The sequence below is a fragment of the Rutidosis leptorrhynchoides genome, chromosome 2, assembly GCF_046630445.1.
Source record: "Rutidosis leptorrhynchoides isolate AG116_Rl617_1_P2 chromosome 2, CSIRO_AGI_Rlap_v1, whole genome shotgun sequence".
Lineage (NCBI taxonomy): Eukaryota > Viridiplantae > Streptophyta > Magnoliopsida > Asterales > Asteraceae > Rutidosis > Rutidosis leptorrhynchoides.
Window position 1 is genome coordinate 638,762,126 of NC_092334.1, and position 8,900 is coordinate 638,771,025.

At 33.1% G+C, this 8,900-nt stretch overlaps 1 pseudogene; it reads left to right on the forward strand.

Moving 5' to 3' along the window:
- Positions 1 to 4,770: 4,770 nt before the first annotated feature.
- LOC139893697 (uncharacterized) lies at positions 4,771 to 7,731 on the forward strand (annotated as a pseudogene).
- The last annotated feature ends 1,169 nt before the right edge of the window (positions 7,732 to 8,900 follow it).

Below are 8,900 nucleotides of genomic sequence, written 5' to 3' on the forward strand. Positions count from 1 at the left end.
AACAAATAACACAAAGAAATCCATAATATTGGGAAAAAAAATTTAGTTTGTAGTTAATTTTTTGGTCGACTTTTCCACATATTACTCCATGATTGTAATCTCTTAACATGTTGATGAATTGCATAGAGAGCGAAAGCTGATTGTTTTAGTACAAATATACTCTGAATCTCTTTCAATAAAAGAGTGTAATAATTAGTCCTCTATAAAGTTATCTTTAGTTACAAAGATATAACAATCAGTTGAGACACTTATGTAATAACATGTACAAAATACAAACTTAACTTATTTGGTTGGCACGAGACAACAATATTATTTGCAAGCACAATAAATTACTCAAGCACTTTATCTTTGATTACGGAAGTTCTCTGCCCACAATATCAAATTAGCAACAAAAAAACCTTTTGAAAATCTTCATGTTTTTTCCATATATAAGTACACACATTCGATAAGCTCATGTCAGGTGTCCACCAACCTGGATAACATCATATTGATTAGATTATTACTATTTTAACCACCAAACTGACAGAGTATATGCATCAGGATGTATTTTTGCAGCATACTTAATGAAGTTCATTTTTAAGTATTTTACAAACTCAAGTTGTCCCATATGGATTACACTCATCTATTTGTTTGGTGGTTATTTGGTACAGATTACTTTCTGTAATACAGAACATTTAGCTGCGGAAATAGTATAGGTGTATCCATTCAATGTATAACAAAATCTAGTACAGTTAGAGCTCTTTTCGTACTCTGATTGAACATATTTCGAGTCTTCTAACCGACACATTTTACCTTGGCTACTGATATGAGTGTAGGGATAAAGGGGAACTGATAGGGTAGGCAAACACAAATCATGAAATTTTATTTATACAACTGGAAATAAAGCATTAAAATCCACAAAATTTAAACCCTAACAGGTTAGGGGTATCGACAATGTTAAGCTTAAATTAAGCTCATACAAGCATAAACAATAACACGAAAAACCAAATCAAACAACCCCATTCCTTCCCCACCATAAAAACCAAAAAGAAAAAGGACAACATGCATGATTCATCCACCAAAATAGAAGTAAATAACATGATCTAATAACGTTTACTGAGAACTATACCATTGATGATTGACACCAATGCTATTCCCAATATGACCTTAATGTTTGTCCCAATGAATCATCAGCAGCTTGAACTTGTGTGGTTGAGGGTGAAGGTGTGGGTTCCACATTTTTCTTGCGCTTCGATGGTGTGGTGAGGTTTGATCCAAAGTCCCTTAATTGTACCTCTTTTGAAGTGTCCCTAGTGATCTGGAATTACAATGTCAATACACCAAGTCCAGTTTTAACATTTGAAAAAACATAGCCCTACTAATAGATCCTCATATTGACTATTTTGTTAATCGATTATTAACAATGTGTTCCAACCCAAGTAGAAACTTCATTTTTTTCTTTATTAATTCATCAAACATCAAATTATCATCGTCGATTATCATCATACCTGAGTTTTTTTTCGGATTCTTCATATGAGAATCTACTTGAGATAAAGCTAATCTAAATTCTCAAACACTCTGTTCAATCGATTCATGTACATGAAATGTGACCGAATACGTGACAGTGTCAAAATGGGCTTGGGTCAGATTAAATATTTAGAAAGAACAGAATAAGTTACCTCAAGTGGATGTTGCACCACAACACATATGAAATGATCTCTTGAGTTGCAAACCATAAACTATTTGAGAATATGAACACATCAAACACGTAACTAAACAATAATCACATTTTAATATACCGAATTATATTATTACCAGCCATAACAATCACAAAACTAATCAACAACACTCACCTTTTCACTAGCAACACAAATTGAATCTGATGCACCAAACATTCGACCCATTCGACCCAATACTTACAAGTTACAACCTTTATTTCCTACATATCTACCTAGATCTTTTGTTAAAACCTCAGTTGGACTATTTGTTAAAACGTATCGCATGTTGGCCATGCACTATACCCTAATTGATCTCCTAGATATACAGTATATCACAAAATAGTTCTGATTATTAAATAAATCTATGCAAAACAACACACTAATTATTGATTTACCCAATACCTAATTTCAATGGTAATAGAAAGCAAGATTTGATTTGGTAACACAAAGTCACATATCTTTGAGGTCTTTATTATTTTATATGCTTACTTCATTCAATTTTTTCTTCATTTATTTTCTGTCATTCTAAGGGTCTTCCAGCAAAGCCTTAAAATTGCTTGCTGAGTTGGAACTTGTATTTTGAAAATAACTAAATAAGGATAGTAAATTGCCTGCACTTTCGTTTATCACAAGCAAACAGTTTATATTTGTGAATGAGGTTCACAAGAAAGAACTCTTCGAAAGAAGGTACAACATTTGTTGTCATTTGAGAGCTTCATTTGAGATCTTCTTGTGATAATTACCTGCATATGCCTAGTTTTGTCGATCTTCTTTCCTTTTTCTTTTTTGCTAATATGGTTGTGTCGTCAGCAGCTGGATATGTATGTAAAAGTGTTAGTTTCAAATATGTTCACTGCGTACTATAAAAAAATTCATACAAACCCAATTCTTCCAGACAATGTAGACCTTTACATTAATCTTCCGGTGACCAAATCTTTAGTCAAAAGTTCATGTTTTAAAGCTAAATCAATTGAAAGTTGAATACAATTCACAACTTTGAATATACACATACCCTGGATGCATTGACAACAAATATCTGAGAAAGGCGATGCCTACAGTCTTGAGATATGTGAACGTAATCTGGGATCCTGTATTGCACAACCATTATTCGCTGTCAAACGTAAAAGCTGAAACAAATTTCAAATTCAACGTATAAAGGAAAAATTATTAAATTCAAAAATTTAAGCTTACTTGAATAGTCTGCCTAAAATTCGTGGTCTTCAAAAGGATATGCTCCCACGAGCATCACGTAAAAACCAGACATCACGCAAAACAGAATTTGACATAAACCAAAAGTCAAAAGCATACACATATAAAATATAACAATCCAAATACCTCCAAAGACAGTTAACGAAACAAAATACAAACTGCATATCTATAGTTGAGATAAGTAAGAAACTAATCATAATCAATATTATCAAAACATTAGCACATAAAATCAAAAACGTAAATATATGAACTTCAAATAACAAACAATAAGAAGTAAGATGTTAAACCATGTTAGATAATAAGTACCGATCTAAAGGAATATTAAAGGATTCTTCAAATTATTTAAGTTGAATCTGCAATCTCTAAAGAGCTTGTAAGAGGTTCGTACCTAAGGTGATTGATTAGAGAACTTTAATGGATCGACATTTAATTATACAATCGAATTTAAAGCTCAACTTATGTTGGTACGCGATTAACATATCATCTTCTTGCGGTTAACTCCGACTGATTCACGTGGGTGTTGGAATTTTTTTTGCAATTAACTCCGACTAATTCACGATTTAATCGATCTGATTCACGATCTAATCGATGGATACAGATTGATGGTTCATAGATGTTGATGATGATGAAGAAGGGAGCGATCCGCATCGATGGAGAACGATCGATGAATCAGAGATTTTGATGATAATGATGAAGGGATCGAGTAATTGAGAATGGTTTGACAGTTCTTGAACCCTAATTCCCAAATAATGTCCAGCTAGTTTTGTGTTTAAAGGGTATTTTGGTAATCAAACAATTCAAGGAGTGGATTATGATGTCATAATCAAGTTTAGGGAAAAATGGATGGTTTAGATTAGTGTAGATTATCTTTTTCGATGGCTAAGATTAGTTCTTTTTTCTTTAAATGACCTATTTTAAGTTTTGTTATTATATATAAAAAAAAGATATTAAATATTAATATTAATTAATATTAATCTATGTCTTATCTATATCTATATATACTTTTATACGGAGTATATAGATATAGATAATATTAATTAATATTAATATATTTAATATGGGGCAGGATCAATGTGGAAGTAACAAATCGGGGGGAAGCGGGGGAAGCAAATTTTTTTTTCGTTTTTTTGGAACTTTTTTTTTCCGGCATCAAGATCATACGAAAATATTAACATTTAGAAGAGACACTTCGTGATGAATGTTATTATTTAGGCGGGAAAACGATCGACAAAAATAACATTCAAGATAATATTGTTCGTGAAGAATATGAACGTTTTTTTTTCTTCATGTTTTGTGAAGTAAAATTTAGCCCGATTTAGAGTTTAGGGTTTAGGGTTTAGGGTTTGGTGTTTTGGGTTTATTCCATAAACCCTAAACACCAAACCCTAAACCCTAAACTCTAAACCGTTCGTGTTAAAAACTCAATCTAAATCCTAAATCTAAACCCTAAACCCTAAATTTCTAAACCCTAATATCTAAACCTCAATAGCTAAAACCTCAATATACGCTCGAAAAACATGATAATTGTTATATATTAATTCTTCGAGCGTTTTCCCGCCAAATTAAAAACATTTATCACAAAGTGTCTACTAAATGTTCATATTTTCATCTCATCTATAATGTTCGTGAACATAGTTTTTTCAAAAAACGAAAAAAAAAAAGTTTTTGCTTCCCCCGCTTCCCCCCAATTGGTTACTTCCCTCTTGATCTTACCACTATATATATATATATATATATATATATATATATATATATATATATATATATATATATATATATATATATATATATATATATATATATACACTCCGTAATATTTAATATTTAATATTTAATTTTAATATCATAATCGTAATAACTGGGTTGTAAAAATATGGTGTCCCCATCTTAGGAGATTTCACAATTCCGCCGTTTCCTCACCGGAAAACTACCAATCCAACACATAAACACATACAAATTCACTTAATTACTTCATTAACTAACAGATCCATCTGATTGAAAATATGGGCGATTTCACCCCCATTGTGATGGTTGCAGGCGGAGATAATAATAGCAACAACAATTTATCGGAAAGAAACACGGCGGAAGAAGAGTGCAATAAATTCAGGGTATGTTTGTTTTCGAGTATTACAGAGGAATTGTGTCCTATATTGTTGTGATAAGTAGTAGTAGCTAAGTTAGTCCTGGTACAGTTTTCGTCTCCTAATACTATGCTGCTTTGTGGCAGCCAGCCTGCATTGCATTTGTTACAACAAATTAGTGTTCAATAATATGTATTTGATTTGATACTAATATATGTATCATTAGTAGGAGGATGTACACGTTATATGTTCTGCAGTTTGTGAATGAATAATCAAGGGATTATTATATCTTATACATGATACATGATTTATGATTCCATGAGCATATCAATATTTTAAGATGCTTTGACTAGGTTCTCATTACTAATAAGTCAAGTATATATTTTATCATCCTTGTTGGTTTTGTGAGCAGGTTCGGACTGCTTATTGCTTTCTCTTTTTCTCATCTTTACTATCTCTGCTAAGGTCATTCGTTTGGGATGGATGTTTTCCTGCATTGCCTGTCCAACTTTACCAGGTAGTAATAAGTACTCCATATTTTATGATGTAGCATAGTACTAAATTAACTGAAAAAGGACCCTCCTTGTATAACGTTGAATCAAGTAAATAGTTTTTTTTTTTTTTTCTTGAAAAAAAAAGATACACAGTTGCATAAGAATTATGCCATCTAACACATTCGAATAAGAATCAGTTGACTTATACCTAAATCACTATTGATAATTTGCTACTTAAAAAGACAATATTTTGAAAAATTTCAGGCATGGATGCTCTTCGTCTACACAGGATTGGCTTTACGAGAGAATATTTGGAAAGTTAACGGAAACAACATCCGCCCTTGGTTTGTGTTGCACTAAAGACGTATATCCAAAACTTATGCCATTTATATAACTTCAGCATAATATATTATAAAAACTGTAACTTTTTTTCAGGTGGATATATCATCACTATTGTGCAATGCTCATGGCACTCATCAGTCTTACATGGGACATACAAAGGGAACCTGATTGCTACGAGAAGCAGGTTAGTCTATTTTGTGTCCCCCGTGTAAACATGTTATAAACTCAAATTGTTTTATCTTTTAATGTGTGATTCCACCTTTTTGCAGAAAGGTATACGATTATTTATGGTTTGGGCAAACTTGCAAGGAATTGCAATGCTTTTGCAGAACGGATACCAAGGGCGAAGGCTTTATACACGTATCGCACTCGGAGAGGATGGAAGAATGCATGTTATTGGGAGAGAAATTGCTCTAGTTGAACGCCAGTTATGGTTGTCACTCCCCATACTATTCGTCTTTCAGGTGAATTTGGAAAAATAAAAAGACTTGAGTACTTATATGAGAAAATTCTATGTTTTGCTGGCAAAACTAGCGGGTAGCTGGTAGCTTGTAGCTTTTAGATAGTAGCTTTTAGCTTTTAGCTGATAGCTTTCTGGACTTATTTTGGTGTTTGGCAGAGTAACTGATTCTATTAAATAAAGAGTAAAATTACAAAAAGCTAAACACTACTTCTAGTAGCTTTTAGCTTTTTCCCCATGTCTAAAAGATTTAAGCTTTTCTAACCAAACAGAGCTTTTTATTAAATAGGACCTTTTTCATAAAAGCTAAAAGCTCCAAAAAGCTTCAATAAGCTCGTCGCCAAACATATCATATATTGTTACCTATAGTTAGTTCCTTAAGGTCCTGTCCGTTGAATGCTACCCCTTAGAAACTTTTCTTCACTGGATTATGCCACTTGGTCCTAAATATAGTCCCGTTTATGGTTAGTAAATAAACTATTTCTCAAATTTGTAAATCAATGAGATGTTTTGGTTATTTCAATTATTTAGACTACATCTACTCTTAAAAAAAAAAGTGTTTTGATTGAGCAAGCCAATTTGAAACTCAAACAACTACGAATAGTTACCCCCTGCCGCCTTCATGTTCTGTTTTGTAGGGTTTTGAAGCATATGTAGGCATGCTATTGTTGCAAACCACAGTGTTGGGTGTTATTTCAGAATGGCAGGTAAGCTCTCTAAACATATAGATTTCACAACTGTTTAAAAGTTATATATTTATATGTATATGTATGCTAAACATCCAAATTTCTCGGTCACCAGGTGTTTGCTTGTGGCATCCTTGTTATAATAATGGGTGTCGGGGATTTCACAAGCACAGTAAAACTCTTATTTCGAACTCACGGGTAAAAGTTAAAGCCAAAATGAAAAGAGAGAAAAGCAAGATTGATTTGATTTAGGGTCCTTCGTAATCTAATCTAATAAAGAATCATAATAGTACATACCGAGGTTATCATGTTAGGTTTTGGTTTAGTTAGTTAGATGAAACACCAAGGGTCCTCCCTCTTGTTATTTATTTATTTATTTATTTATTTTTTAGAACCTAACTCTCTATCTCTATAGTTGTGCTTTAATTAAGGTAACTATTACTAAACTCTGTTTTCGTTGTTATTTTATTGTTGTGTTTAATTTAACTGTTTGTTTATTATACACCTTATGATATACCAAGACAGAATTCTTTGTTGGTCTTTGGTAACATATATGATGACACGTGGCGTGGTATACATGATCGTTTAGTCAACGAGATCAAAGTAATAGTGTATGTACATTGTTGGAGAGAAGTTAATCCGTTTAATGTTAAAATTCGTTTCGACTTCGATGCTCAGAACTTTAGAACTTCTAAGCATATAATAATAACAGCAAAAACAAGTCTACTAATAATACTCCATATAGAGTATAGACTTATTAGACCACTCCAACGGACTCCGCCCTCACTCCTCCCTCATCCGCCCTCTTGAGGACTCCATTGGCATTGGTGTACCCTTACTCCTCCCTCATCCGCCCTCACTCCTCCGCCCTTCTTTCCTTCTTCCTCATGACATGTTGCAGCACGAAAGTATTTTCTCTTACTTTATTTTCCAGCATTATTTATTTGTACATTACCATAAATAACTTGTACATTACATATTTAATTAATTTTGTGGAGTATGTGATAGGGAGGAAGTATGTCATGGTTGGTAGTGGTGTGTGATGGGGAGGAAGTGAAAAATAAATGGAGAGAGAAAACTGATGTGGTGCTGATGTGGCGGTGTGTCCTGGGGAGGAAGTGCGTCATGGTTGAGAGTGGTCTTACATGGCTTAGCAACCATACAATCAACAAGATCAGGCCAAGTAATTAAACTAGGAGAATAAGGTCAATCACATCATCCAAATCAGCCATATTTATGAACTCCAACCATACATTTTTAGCAAAATCAGAGTCAATTGGAAGATGTTGACGAGAATCTTGAACCAAGTTACATAATAGCGCACGTATTTGATTATTCCGCAATTCCCACCTTTCCATTCTATACTAGTGGGCAATGCTCATACGTACGTTGCACAGCTTGTCCTGAATTTCAATATTTTGAATTTTACGTATCGAATAGTTAGTGTCAGGGCAAGAGTTGGCTAAATATATATTGACCGTGTAATGAAATCATTCTGCATGTGTCTAAGTAGGATTTTAAGCATACGTGCTTGTGAGAATTTGTACATTTGAGTCTCGTATTTTAGTGCATAAAGTAATTATGTACATGTGATCATATTCTTGTTAATGGTTAAACCTATTTACATTGATAAACTATTTGTCTAGATATTAACCACAATATAATCATTTACCATATAACGTAAGTCAAATTCATCATACTACAACAACAACAACAACAACAAACCCAATACCACATAGGTAGTGTATGGGGAGGTGAGATGTAGACAATTCTTCCTCTATCCGAGAATAAAGACAAGTCATTTCTCTACCCAGAGTAAAACTCTCAAAAGTAGAAAAAGTCATCCCTCTCTCTATTCGACGGAAAGAGAGATTGTTTCCGATTGGATCTCCGGCCAGACAAATTCATCATACTTTTATCATAAGTTTGAG